We start from the raw sequence: 15,356 nt of genomic DNA, 5'->3' as shown, positions 1-15,356 counted from the left end.
ATTCCCTCTACACTAGTGCTGCATAAAAAGCCCTCTTTTGTTTAAACAATTCCGCTGTGGAGCAGGGAAAAGGTGGTCATCTTTTGGCTCTGCAGGCTCCCCAGCAAGAGGCATCCCACACTATCCTAGACATCCTTCACAATGTTGACACCCCCACACACTCCCTGAATGTGTTGGAGACCTTCCGCTCCTACTAAAATACATCTAAATCCGGTATTTGTAAAGTACAAGCTATTCACCCCTAAGGGTCTCACGGCGCTGGGGACCGTCGGGGAAATTAAGTGAGGTATTGCCCAGAGTCACATGGTACTGAGCTAAGCTGCTGCCGGGGATCGAACCATGAGCCCAGCACTCCGGAGTCAGCCGCCCTGGCCACTGCGCCACACCTCTCCCCTACTACGTTCCACTTTACACCTCCGATAGCAACCATGTTCCTGCTGCTATTGGTGCTGACCTCGCGAAAAATGCTTTACAACGTCTGGATCAACAGTCCCAGCTTGATCTTCCCATTAAAGAGGATAAGATTCAGGAGGTTATAGCAGGCCTGCCGTACATCAAATCCCCAGGCCCCAATGGATACCCCTCTGAATTCTACAGGATGCACAAGGATTTGTTGGCTCTTGTTGAACCTGGACCTTTTTGCATGGTTATTCACAATTGTTTTGCCTTCTTCTTCCTATTTTTCTTAATCTCTTTTTGTTGGCTTTAGGACTGTGGGCACTCTACTGATGCAAATCAGTGCTAAAATGCATGTACTCTCTCCCTTAAACACAGTATGATTGGTTTAAACCTGTTTGGCACATTTAATTTACTTTTTAAGTCCCTTGTATATTGGTATTCCACATACCCATGGCCTGTAAATTTAATGCTACCAGTGGGTCTGCAGTGCTGACTGCACCACCCACTGAAGTAGCCTTTCAAACCTGTCTCAGGCCTGGCCTGCCACTGCTTGGCCTGTGTAAGTAGTTTACTGCCACATTGACTTGGCATTTCAAAAAACTTGCCCAGCCTTAAACACCCCTTTTACTACATGTAGGTCACGCCTAAAGTAGGCCCTAGGTAGATTCATGGGCAGGGTGCTTTGAGTTATGTGTTTTAATATTTAATGTTACGTTTATATACTTTGTTAATTTAGATACACATTTTAATTAATATGTATTTATAATTGGGTAGTTTAAAAAATGTAATTGTTATTTTTTATGTTTTATCTAGGAATTTTACTTTTTTATTTTTAAAGTATTTTACATTGATATGTTATACTAATACTTAATATAAATAAATAAATAAAAAATTAAAGAATTTTAAAAATAGATTTTTGTCTGCTACTGGTTAGGGAATCGTAAATATTATCCCTCTAAACTAAAAATAATTCCTTATTGTTTCATATGTTAAAGTGAAAATAGTAAATCTGATCCTTCCAAAGTACAACACTTTCCCTCCTATTCCACAGGTGGAATGGGAATATTAAATTTGACTCCACCAAAGTACAACACTTACCCTACTGTTGTTCATGTCAGAGTAGGACTAGTAAATCTGGCCTCTCCAAAGTTCAACAGTTGCCTTACTTTTGCTTAGGTTGAAATGGGAATAGTATATTTTTCCCCTCTGAAGTCCAATACTTTCTCTGCTGTTGCTCAAGATGGAGTGGGAATAGTACCTTTGAATTTATTTTCTGTATAGGTTTTTATATATTTTGTTTGAAGGAAGCTACAATTGTGTGATTTGTAGCTATCAGTACTCCTTTCATAGTTATTAAATTAGAGCGAGAATTGTAAATATGTTACCTCTTTCACTAAAGTTGTATCTGTTTTTTAACAGTTATTGGAGATTATTTTAGTATTGTTTATTAATATTTTGTTAACATTTTTTATTTCATTTACTGCTTTTCATTTGTTTTAGTATTCTTATTGTATTTTTTATTTAGTTTTAAAGTATATGTTTGTTTTATTTTATGTTTATTTTGCTTATTCTAAATTTGTCAGATTTATTGTTTGACACATTTCAGACTGAGTAATGTATGTTCTTGTTATCAATTTGGTGATTTAATAATTATATTGCATAACTTATTTCCATGAATATATGTAGTGTACAGAAAATTATTATTAGTTTATTTTTTAATTATTCACTTTCTTATTAAATATTTGTATTTATCGTCATATTAATTTTAGCATTTTCGTGTACATTTACTTCAAAGTTAATTTTTGATATTTTCAATATATATATATATATACATATATATACATATATATATATATATATATATATATATATATATATATGGGAAAGGATTTTTCCGTGTAAAACCCTCAGAAATGTTCACCAAGTCCCAGAGGGTCACAGAAAGGCAGCACACCAAATAGCAGATCCAGGTCAGTTTAAAGTTGCTCATTTCATGTTTATTGCTTTTTTTTCCTTCCTTGAGTTTTCTACATGCAAAGTGCAAAGTGCATCAGGTAACAGCATAACGACCATATATACATTTTATATATGTATATATATATATTTTTATTTTTAAAAGATAATTTACATTTTTTAAATTTACTTTTATGTGGATCTTTCTTAAATGCCTATATTTAAATATGAAATGTCGATATTGTGTCCATTATCTTTTTAATTTCAAAAGATTTTTATTGTTATTTTGTCACATGCAAATGACTTATAACATAAAACATATCACATACATATAACATAAAAACATAACAATAAAAACATGCACTTTGCATGGCTTGTTGTTACAGGGCAGCCCACTTGGCTGTGTAAGTTGTGGCACAGTTTGTCTATTTTGGCTGCCCCCCACCCACTGTCCTCGTATGGGTCACAGAAGCACAGAGAGGGACAGAGAAAAGGAAAACAGAGCAGAGAGAGAAGAGATAACTCATGTAGGGGGGGTTAGCCTGTTCGCTCTGTCTAAAAAGGGCTGCTATCCGGGTCTTATATAGTAGGCCTCTCAGGGCAGGTCATAGGGGTCTAGGTACTTATCCAGGGATGCCCACATTTTCCTGCCGGGCTGTCTCCATGGAGAGTCTCGTAGGGCCACTGTATCCGCTCCTCTGAGGTACGTCACCCAATTGAGCCATCCCTTGAACTTTGCCTTGGAGGTGTCTTTCCATTTATTGAGTACCATTTTTCTTTTCAATATTTTTTCTGAAATATTGTTTTTGCACAATATTTTTGAAACACATGTATACTTTCATTTAAATATTTAACATAGCTATTTTTTTATTGTTTTATTAGAGGAAACTAAACTGGACATAAGTGCCAGGGTGCTTTGCAAATGTTGGCAGCATAGTACAACATAAGATCTAATGTGTTATGCACAAAAGAGCAATAAAATATACTTAGGGAGAGAAATATTATTTGGACCAAAAGTGATCTCAAGCTATCCCAGATAGTTTGCCCATGTGAGACACATTTGTAATGGCTTTTCAGAAGAACTTTATTTAGGAGAAATGTTGCAATGTAATTTTAGTTCTTTTGGTTCCTTCTCGAAGATTTTGAAGCTACCACGTGTTGTGGTAGGAGTATTGGAGTTCAATACCATGGGTGCAATTCCTGGGATGGATTGTTTCCATATTTTTTCTTTCTTGAAAGCTGTGTTTGTAGCAGCAGGCTGGATGGTGAGTTGTGTGTGCTTCTCAGGGAGCATAGACTGCATAAGATGGTAATTTTGTGAGCCAGGTAGTTAGAGTGCTTTGCTTACTGCTTTCTATACAATGCAGGCATGTTTGAAGCACCTTTTGGACGCCAGTTGAGTGATATCAACAGGGGGAGCATATGAAGTGACTGAATTGACACTAATCTGGAATGAGCATGTCTGCTGCAGGTAGCACTACCTTGAGTGAGGATAGGTGAGGTTTGGGAACTGCAGAACGGGAATTGACATAATCCAAGTGCGCTTGAACCTGTGTTATGTGATTGAGGGGTATCATGTATGGTATTAGATTCAATTGATATGATGTTCCTTTTTGCTAGAGCATTTATATGTGCTTGTAAGTTGAGGTGTCTATTCAATACAAAGTACAGTGCTTTTACACACTATAAAAAGACAACATTGTTCAGCCTTTGTTCTATGGGAATGTTGTAGTCTGGATGTTTGATAAGCAGAAATTCTGTTTCCAGAGGGTTCCATTTAAGGAGAGGCATCATCCATGTTTTCACTTCTTCATGCATGCTGGCTACCGCTAAGATGTCATTTGGTGATTAGATGTTCTTTTGTAGTTGTATATCATCAGTGTAGAAATGAAATTGTGGATTCAGAATTTCTAATCTATGGTTAGGGATTCTACATGTATATTGAAAACTGTGTAGACAGTTTGGAATCTTGTGGCAGATCTTGGACTTGCAATGATGGTTTTGAAAAAGCATTGCCTATTTTTATTCTTTGTCCTCTGTTTTCCAGATACAAAGTCAATGAAATGAGGAACTATACTTGAAAGTATCATTTCTCCTTTAGGATATTTAGTAGTGTGTGATGGTATAGTGCGTCAAAGTTGGTGGAAACGTCTAGAAGAATGAGGTGGGATGAGTCGCCGGTAAGTGTGCTAAGGCTACCATTGGTAATTTTTAGTGAGGCTTTTTCTGTGCTGCATGCTTCTCTGAAACCAGATTGACATTCATCTAGGAGTTTAAAGTCAGTGATAAATTGTTTCAACTGTGTCAATGCTTAGCTTTCTAAAACATTTCCAAGAAATGGTAAATGCTACAGCTGTTCAGATCCTATGTCTATAATACTGTTTTCCTAAATAGAGGAGTGACTGGAGCTTTCCCTTGACTTAGAGAAGCTTGATGATGTCATGGCGTTGCCAGTGATCCAGGATTTCTGTTTGAGCCACTTTTCAGGACACTGAGTGGAGTTCGTTTTTTAACTTGAATATAGTTAGACTCCTATCAAGAATCTATGGTAAATGAGACTACAAACATTTTCACCTTGTTTTCAAGGAAGTTGGCAAATTATTCAGATCTCTCCTTGAGTTCATTCACAATTAATGTATTAGAAGTCATAATTAGTTATTTTATCATCTTGAACAGCTTTCTAAGGTGTGTTTTGGCTTGGTTGTTTTTTCCTTATTATGGAGGTTGAGTTGGATATAAAGATTTGCTTTTTGTATTTTTCCTTTTCTTTTTTAGATTTTTGAGATTTAGTGTGGTCGAGTTATGACAGCAGAATTGTTCTGCCATTCTTAAAGTTTTCCTTTTTTCAGTGCATTATTTCAAGGACCATTGGGCTGACTTGCTGTTCTTCAGCCTCTTTTATTTGTGTGACACAAGAGTATCAAAAGGTATCTGTGATGGTATCAGTATTGTGTTCAGTGATATCTTAGTATTCAGATTTGCTGGAATTATTTATACGGTGGAGTTGACTGAGCGCTCTACGGGGTTTGGATTGATGTTTTTGAGATCTCTCACCTTTGTTCGGTCTTATACATCGTCCTCTTTTGCAATCAATAAGGAAAGAAGGTTTAAGAGGTTTAGGTAGCAATCAGAACAACGTCCTGTGATGCCTGTATCATTATTTCCAGTGAGATTGTGGGTTCTTGAAAGAAACCTTTTATGTTTTCGGGTTATACATGGTTATATCAGGTCATGATTGTTTAGCAATGAAGATAGCTGGGTGATTATCATATCCTTCACATCTTCCCAGCTCAAGTTAAAGTCACCCTAGAAATAGTTTTTCTCTGAGGAGATGATTTTATGAGCTATGAACTCAACAAGAGGTTCCACATAAGTAGTATGGTCCCAAGGAGTGAATTTTAATGAAAGTTGTCTTCTCGCTTTTTACTTGTATTGCTAAGCTTTGAAAAGAGGGAAAACGTTTTTTTACATACTCTTCTATCCAAGTCCATCTCCATGAATAAGCAAAATGCCAACACTAATTTTTTCTATTCTATCTAATTAAATTATAGAGAAACCTGAAGAGATAAATAAGTTCTTTACTGTTTCAGAAGCTTAGCTTTGCCAGGCCTCCACCACTGGAACTAGCAGGTCAAGGTTATTACTTTTTAATAAGGTTTATAAATTCAGTTTGGTGTTTGGCTGCTAATCTGCACTTGTGTATAATACATTTGGGTGGTGTTGGGTTGGGAGGATTCATGATGGTGGATGAGGTTGACTCATTGAAAGCTTCTTCCTTGTGATTTAGCAGTCTTTCTCCTTATGTTCACAAGGATCGAGATGCTCTAGATCACAGGGAGTGGTGTTTGAGCTGAGAATTCCAATGTCTACTGTACTAAGCAGTGAGAGGGGCCTAATTATGTTTGGGTCTGGGTGTTGAGTGGTCTAAATTGGTCAAACAAGTTAGTGTGTGAGTGGGTGCTGTTAGGTGATCAGAGAATAAAGTGTGTATTTCCATAAGAAAGTGATCTCACTTATGTTTGAAGAGTATTGATTTTAGTGGAGACAGTGTTCAGCAGTATGTTGCACACTTGAATCTCTAATTCTATTAACTTTATTATCTGTCTAGTGTGACATAACCCATACTCCTTTTTATTCTACAGGTCTTGGTTACCCTAGTGCCAATATCCCAGTTCTTAGGGGGTAAATGTTTTTGCAGAGTGACAACTGTCTCCTGGACAAATAGTAATGGTTGTAGGGTTATTCCTTTCATTTAATTCTGGATATCCATAGGGAGGTTTGTTTGGAAAATTGAAGTTTCACGTTTTGGTTCTCTTTTAATCTGGCATTCTCTTTAATTGATAAGTTTGTGGAATGTTATGTGTTGTCATCTTTTGTTGCAAGAGTAAAGATTAATAGCTCAAAGGACATGTTGCTTAATGTTGTGGTAGGTGGCTGAACTTGTGAGGATGCTTATTTTTGGAGGACTCCATCCCAGTTATGAAAGCTAAGAATTGTAGGTCAAATTTTTGAAGATTGTTGTTTACTGCTCAGATCTAGTCATTGTTAAATACGGACATGGAAATCTTCGCATTACATGAGAGCCAGGGAGAGATCTTGAATACATCAATATAGAATTTTTGATACTTTGGATACCTGAAGGCAATTTGATAATAACTCATTCTTTCTGTTTGATTGTTTAGAAAAGAAACAGAGACCTGTGTTCTGCCCTTTTCTTTTCTTACAGCAGTATTTTTTAAGAAAGAGTATTTTGGGGAATTATTCCGTGTTTGATTCTTTTGGTTGCATTCTTTAACCCCTTGAGTGCCCCGCCCTTTCCATGCCCTGTGCCGGGCGTTTCATTAGCGGGCGGGGCTCATGACGAGATAGTCTCGTCATGGGCACAGCGCAACCGCGGCCCATGACGAGACCATCTCGTCATGGGCACTCAAGGGGTTAAAAGTTAAAGAGTGTATCTGATTGTAAAGAAGTGAGTTCCAGTTCTCTTAGGTGATCGAAGTCAAGAGATTAGGCTGTGGTAGCCTTGATCTCATTGATAAGGTCTAGTTTATAGGTTTAGAGACTGTCATGAATACATTAGTTTGAGAATAAGTCTGATTATTTTATATATTCAATAAAAAAGACCTTCTGATTTTCAAATTTTAATACAGGGTTTAGATCTAGTGTCTTCTTGTATTCAGTACGAAGGTTCCTCATTATTGACAAAAACTGCATTCTGTTATAGTTGTTATCTCCACAATGTTCAAGGCTACAGCAGAACACAATACTTTGGGGCCAATTACAATGTCGGTTGGAAAGGCTCCAAAAGGGATTCAGATTGTCCGAATCCGATTCAGAACCTATGTTTCTGACCGAATTGGATACATTTCCAAATGACCGATTATGATGCAAGGAAACCGATTCAGTTCCGATCAGCATTCAGACAGCCTGAGTCGTTCGGAGCTGAATCATACAGCTCTATGGACACGTTTTCCAACCGAACAATTACGATGTTCGATTCTGACAGCTGTTTCAAATCGGTCTGCCAGACACAAAACGGCTGTCAGAATCTGACTTTGGGGGCCCGTGGCAGGCACCCCTTCACCGGTAGGCCTCCGGTTGGGGCCCTTGGTGGTAGCCAAGGGACTCCTCTTTCCAACCATGCACAGTGTGGCAGGTACCACGAGGTGTTCGCCACAGTGTGCAAGGTTTTCCCCAACCACCCCTGTTTTTCAATGGGAGTCTATGTTCTCGTTTGGAACACAGGCTCCCATTGAAGTCAATGTGAGTCCGACCGAAAAATGTTCAGAGTCACAGAACCCAATTCGGTCAGAAATGTTTCCAAAACTGATTCAGTCCGAAGAGTTTCCATAATCGGTTGAAAGTTGATTTAAAGCATATAGAGGTGACGGTCCACAATCAATTGTGAAGACTGACAGAGACACTGGATGTTCTATTATCTTCCTTTGCTCCTAAGGAATGATTAGACATCCCTTTCACTTTGATGAGGAGGATAAATATAATTTTGTATACTGTATATTCACTATTGACGGAGAGAATTACTCCTCTGATTCTGTTAATCAGGCAGAGAATCACTTGTGAATTTAATTTAAATTTGATCTATCACCTTTTAAAAAAATGAAAGCATAATGTTAAAAAGCAACTGAAATCAAAATATTCAGGAGATATTTATGAAGAGAAAATGCTTTAACATATCAAAGTTGATAATGGAGTTTGGTAAATAGCTGATTGCATCTTTTATGACTACATTTAAATTTTAAATATTATCACTATATTTTTTAATTTATTTTGACTTTTCAACCAAAAATGGAAAACTAAGATTGTCATTACAATTATAATTCCAAGGCAAATATGGATAGATTTGATGTGGGCATTTTTGTAAGCTTGAACAATTATTTAAATTATTTGAGGGTAAAAATATTTTTTTTAAATCAAATGAAAGGTCTTAGGTATGGTCTTTCAAACATCTTAAAATTTGGCAACAGCCAAATTAAATGTAAAATTATTTATCACATTATTTTACTTTCCTTCCTCCGGAACCTTATTTTCATATAATTTTGGTTAATTCTTGTGATATTTCTGAAACGTAGACCAATATGCCATGTGCAGTTCTGTGATATGTATGAGATGCATACATTTATGATACAGTAATAAAGGTTGCCTCTTTCCTTACACTGTGAGTGATTTTTTGGGGGGACTGCATAATTGTTCTCAGTCTTCTTAGAGAATTTTACCTTAGGTCATTAATAAATAAAACATGCTAAAACTTTGATCATCCCTTGTCAGTTATATACTGTGTGGTCCATTATCTCTTTCCCTAAATATCTTTAATACTGCACACTGTCCATGTGGTTTTTCATTTCTAGTGACTCAGTGAAATATGTTTTAAGCAAATTATTATGTGTACCGTCTTGCACATTAATCACATGTAGCTTTGGATCACACAGAAATGAAGTGCATAATTTCCAGGTCAAGTTCCCGATGTTTCCCTTACATCAGGGATTTGCAAATATTAATTAAACATGTTATCAGAACATACGCATCCACTCAGCGCACAAGCATACTTCAACTTTATGTCTAATTTAATTACGTTTAAACAAACGTCTGTGACATATTGCACTGGAAAACGAATTTCAAGATACTCTACAATAGGAAGAGCCTCGTTGAAATATTAAATATAAACAGTTAGAGTGGAAGTGTGGTCCTAAAATAGAAGGTAAATATGCGTTGTATTAAAAACAGAATTATGTAGTTAAATAGACGGCATCCTTAATACAGGATGAAATATGCAGCTGGTAACATGCACAAAACAGACGAAAAATTAACACTCAACAAATTAATACATGCAGATCTCCCAAACTGAGGCCTATTTCCTTTTAAATACCAGATACATTAGATGTGTGTTTTAAACATGGGCAATGAGAATGCATTCAGCACAGTGGAACATTACCATATAAAGATATATGAAATAACAAAGAAACAATTGGAATCAACAACTTTATTTACAAATAAAAATATTTGTATAATTTGCCATAACTCTTTCATTGCAAAGATTGCCAGTTATGAACTGTGAAATATTGTTGATAGACACAATCCATAAATTAGCAAGCATAAGCAAAGTCAATAGGTCTCGGCTCAAAAGTGCTTACTTAGCAAAATACTTTTTTCAGTCGGATGCGCGTGCATTTGAGAAGACAGCTGTAATGGCAATTTCAGAATGGGTTTTATCATAAAGAAAACCCATACAAAAATGGGCGACACAAGCACATGCAGGCACTGAGAAGTGTTAGTGATGACATATTCATTGTGACGTGCCTAGGCATGTATCTTGATGCCGACGGCCAGGTTTAGCTTACTAATCAAAAATGGCAGACGCCCATGTTAGGAAGGTAAATTTAAATATTTTAAAGATTGTGAGCAGCCCAGAAGCTGCTTGTCCCGCTTTATCTATCTACCTGTCTGTCTGTCTGTCTATCTATCTATCTCTCTATTGATCTATCATTTAAAACTAAAAAAACACTGACCTTCACCAGTTATAGTTATTTCAAGTAACTATAACTTGCACCCTCACCATGCACAGCGTTGTCATCAATGATGTCATTTCTGTTGTCATCAGTGATGTTATCAATGATGTTATAGAACATGTCATGAGTGTTGTAATATGTGTGTCATATGTAGTGCATGGCAAGGGTGTGAGTTAAGTTACTTTAGATACCTATAACTGGTGAATTTCAGGGTTCTTTGTTGTTTAAAATGTTGAATTTTTTCAACTAAATATAACAACACTTTTTTTTTAGTGAATTTCTTAGTGGTTTTTCAGCAAAGTTAAATATTATTACCATACCTAACTATAACGTTACTTTAACCTTTGTTTTTTTTGTGAACTTCTATGTTTTTTTAACATAAAATAATATTTTATTACAAAACGTAAATATGCCAAATCTCGACATGCACGGCCTTTGACTGTGTATGTCGTGGTATTGACTGCGACCATGCGCTCCTGTGTGAATGCTGCAGGAGTCCCTGCTGGCTTCCATGTGACATCCACGTGATCGCAGAAACCCATTTTGTTTTTATTTTGGCCAAAGTGGTATCTCTCTGGGATCCCCACACAAGGTACAGGGGTTCAGGGTACCCCTACTTTGCCCCATTATACCATTTTTTTTTTTTCAGGACCTGGGTACCGAACCATGTGGCCCCCCTCTCCCGGGCCATTTCCAGACAAGGGGGACCCCATTCCGCTGGGGCAAGTTAAATATTTAGTGAAGGGGGACCTCATCCCCTTGTCGATAAACATAATTGGGAACGGGGACGTGCGGCCCCCCTCCCCGAGTCTTTCCTCTGCCATGGGGACCCAATCCCCTAGGGCTGGTTTAGTGATGGTGGTCCAGGGACCCCATCCCCGGGGCAATATTTTATCCCTGTCTACGAGAGTCTGGGCAGGGCAGTTTTATGTGCTCCATTAGAAAGCTACTCCTGCTGGGTGGGAGCAGAAAAGTTTCACCCTAGCCATATTCCTATCGGGAAGGAAACACATAATTGCTCCTGCCCAGCAGATGCAGTATTAAAAGCTGCTCCAGACAGGTCGGAGCAGTGCAGACAGGTGGGTGGGTGGCCAGCGACAGGATCTGGGAGACGGGTGTGTTGTAGATTTTTTTTTTGCAGGAACAGAGGTAGTGTTGAAAGCAACACAGAGAAAAGAAGTAAAGGTAGATTGAAGGGAAAGTAGCGCAAGGGTGGGAGAGCAAGAAAGCACAGGGGTTCCATGGGGTGCTACCAGTAAAAGGAAAAGGTTCACTGAAGGAAGCAAGATCAGCACTGGAAAAAAGTCTACCAAACAGAACCCTGTGAGAACAAAATGTTCCTGGATGGAATATACACAGGAATACATTGAAAAGCCATCAAGTTAAGAGCAAGTAAGGGAGACAGACAACAAAGCCATCCAGGGGCCAATCCAAATAGCCTAATCCAAATCCAGAGGGGCCAATCCATAGGAACCAATCCAAACCTGACTATATGTATTTTGTAAACAATAGAATATGTCCACAAATATGTAAAACTATAAACAAATGGAGAGGCAACGTCCCAAAAATTGTTTGGTGATTCCAAAATCAATGCTCCAAAAATCTTGAGACAATTGGAGTCCAACATAATACTTTATTGCTCATCCAATTGTCTTCATAGAAAATACAGTCATGCAGTCTACGCATTTCGCTCATACACAATGAGCTTCATCAGGGCTGTAAATTAATAAAATACAAACCATTAAAAACACATGAAATTACAAAACGAATTTACATAGAATAAATCAAACCTATTACAACAATGTAAACATCAAAACCCAACCCACAGATATGGGAAAGAGTAGCCAACAGAGCCAGAGATGATAAAACATTCATTGAGACAGCACAGAGAAGAAAGTAGCATTACTGCCCATTCTATGTATTAAAATTAATTAGACCCATAACACACACAGAAAGTAAATGTTCATATTTCAATGTCATAAAAGTGTACAATAACAATTAACATATTGTGCTTCAATTGTATTGTAACTCCAACACCTATACATTTTTTTTTTTTTTTTTTTTTTTTTTTATACCTCATGTGCCGCTATCCACCCATTCTTTCCTTGAAGCGCCCTAGGGTGTAAATCATCTCACATATACATTTTTGTGGTGTAAAACTACATACTGTTTTACAATTCATGTCCATTATTACCTTTCCTCAAAGGGGTTGTACTTTTGGTACCACACACACATCTTAATTATCTTTAGCTTTATAGTGCAACATGCGTATTCTCACACATAGTATACAAAAGCCTTACTTGTACTTGAAAAAACTTGTTTCCTCTACTATATAGTTGTTCAGAAAATAGTGTACTTAAGGCAGATGAAACATATTATGTTATTCTTCATTTGTTACACGTTATTAGTATAACTCCAGATGCCATTTTGACCTAATTCTTATCTTTAAACCCCATCTACTCTGCAGACCGTAATGCAGTAAGCTCAGCACATCCCCTACTACCATACCCACTAAGTGTGCATTACAAACCAAGATTAAAAGCTATAAATATCAAGTTAATTTAAGATGGTCTTAATTTACCATCTCATTTCAACAATCAACTGCTTCAGGAATTCATGGATTAATTCAACAAACAAACATAACAAAATAAATAATTAACTTAAGCGATCATCTAAAATATGCCCTCTTAACATATCTGTGTACGGCATGTTAGCCCCCAAACTTCCATACAATCAACCAAACAGTAATATCGTGCTCAATGCCGTTATTTGAACTAGTATTAAAATAGTATTTTTCTAGGTTGATCACCATATGCATTACACATAATGAAAATGCATTAATCTCTGAATTTCTGCAACTTAATGAAATAATAATTATGACTGCCGGAAAATGTAATCCACCCTTGAATGGTCATTCAGCATTATGGATAGGATTTCTTTCATGTTCATTATGTGTTCTGTATACTTATTTTGAAGGGTGGTGAATGTTGATTCATCTTAACAAAGCTTCATCTCAAGGTAAAATGACTCAGATTACTGTGAAAGTTAGAGCTGCAGGACTAGTTTTGAAAAAATTAATACTTTGAGATCAGGCAACATGTATTTCACGAACAAAAGATATCTCCAACGTCTCTCAAAACTTAATGTCGCAAACTTTACAGACTACTCAAAAATAGAAAGATCCTTTAAAAAAATCCATCCAAATCTATAAACACGTAAATACCGCACCAGAGCCGGACTGCGGACCCAAAGCAGCCCTGGCAATTTTGTCAGACCAGCCCCCGTGTGGTGGTGGTGCTGTGCAAGTGTGAAGAACTGCTACTTTTGTTACTGGAGCTCCGCTGCAAAACCAGCCCCAAGTAACAAAACCGCCCCCCACTGCTGCAAACGGGCCCCCATCCTCCCAGCCTCCCGGGGATATGCCTGATGCCCACTACTGCCAGTCCGGCCCTGTTCCTCATCCCTATAGAGAACACACAGCAAAAAACTAATTAATATTTTAGGTCTACTTTGCAATGTCTGTTATATTTTTCTATTGCTATATGCTAAGAAATAACACTTTTCATTTCACACAGCAACACAGCATTTATCCAAACATTAAAATTGAAAACTGCTTTGGTAGCTGCTCAGTTTTCATTCCTTTGGTTTTGACATGAACTCAGGAAGCTTAGGATCATTTTAAATCCCATGTGTCATGCCCTGATAATACACGTATTTTATCAGATTCTTTGCTAAATAGTATGCATTTATAGTCTAATTTTGAGAAAATTGCTATTTCTCTGACAATGGGCCCCCAAATGTTCCAATTTCAGAACAGAAAATGTCTACAGTGCCTGAAATTAACCTGGCAGTGGTGCCTGCTGCTCATTCTAATGAACCTGTCAATCTGGGATACTGAGGAGGGAAACTTTACATATCCTAATTGTGTTTCATCATGTTTGTATCCAAAGAAGTTGCCAAGAGTCAATAAGAACTAAACTAAGTGGCAGAGGTTTACAATTACCCAATATTCAACATTGTCTTTCTCTTGTGTTTAATTTTATCTCAGACTTGCTTGTAATGCAAGTGAGCACACACAATGTTTAATGGAAGTAGAAAAATTGTAATGTTTAGTAGACTTACATTTCGAAAGGAAAGACTTTGTTTGTAAAAATGCATTCATATAGCTTTCTAAACATATTTCATCTTCATGTAGTATTCTTTTCTTATATCAGCATACATGAAGTGCTTAATCAGGAACCTATGAAAACAGAGTCTAAAACAGACATGAACTCACGAAGAGGAAATTCACCAACTAACAACATAATAATAGAGTAATTTCAAAGAACAAAAGAGATGGACAAGAAATTCTTGACAAATCACATCCCACAAGCCAACAACATATCCAAGAACACAGGCTCTTAGATTATATTAACCATAGGCATTCTCACATTGGTGCATAGATACAACTGCTTTTTCAATGAAAAGGACAACAACTCTTGACAAAATACAAATTCAGAAAAAAGTACAACTTTAAAAAACAAAAAATGCATCTGCTGAATGCTGCTGCAATGTGTTTCTATTTGCACATATTTGTGTCTTATTGTACTGTAGTAATGTGGTACTGGAAGCTTGGGGATTGCAAAACTTATTTTTGGTGGGTGGGTGAACTGTGGAACTTGTGTTTGTTCTAATGTTCTCTGGGGGGCAGCATTATACAGTGATTAGTGGGATTGTGGCTGGCTAGGGAGGATCTGGTCTCTCCAGGCTATTAATAAACCTATGTTTCACATCCCTTGTAAGGGCCCAATAAAATCCATGCATACTGTGCTCCATGGCTTGCTAGGAATAACAATATGCCCTGGCATGGCCTGAACATCAGTCCTGAGCCTTTTTTGACTCTCTTTGCACATAACAGAATCCTCAACCAATGACATGATCTGGTCATCCATACCCAGCCAGCAAAGGTTCTCTCTCACTCTTTTCTTCGTCAAGATTTAC

Source organism: Triturus cristatus, chromosome 8 (genome assembly GCF_964204655.1).
Source record: "Triturus cristatus chromosome 8, aTriCri1.1, whole genome shotgun sequence".
Taxonomy (NCBI): Eukaryota; Metazoa; Chordata; class Amphibia; order Caudata; family Salamandridae; genus Triturus; species Triturus cristatus.
This window is presented reverse-complemented; position numbering follows the sequence as displayed.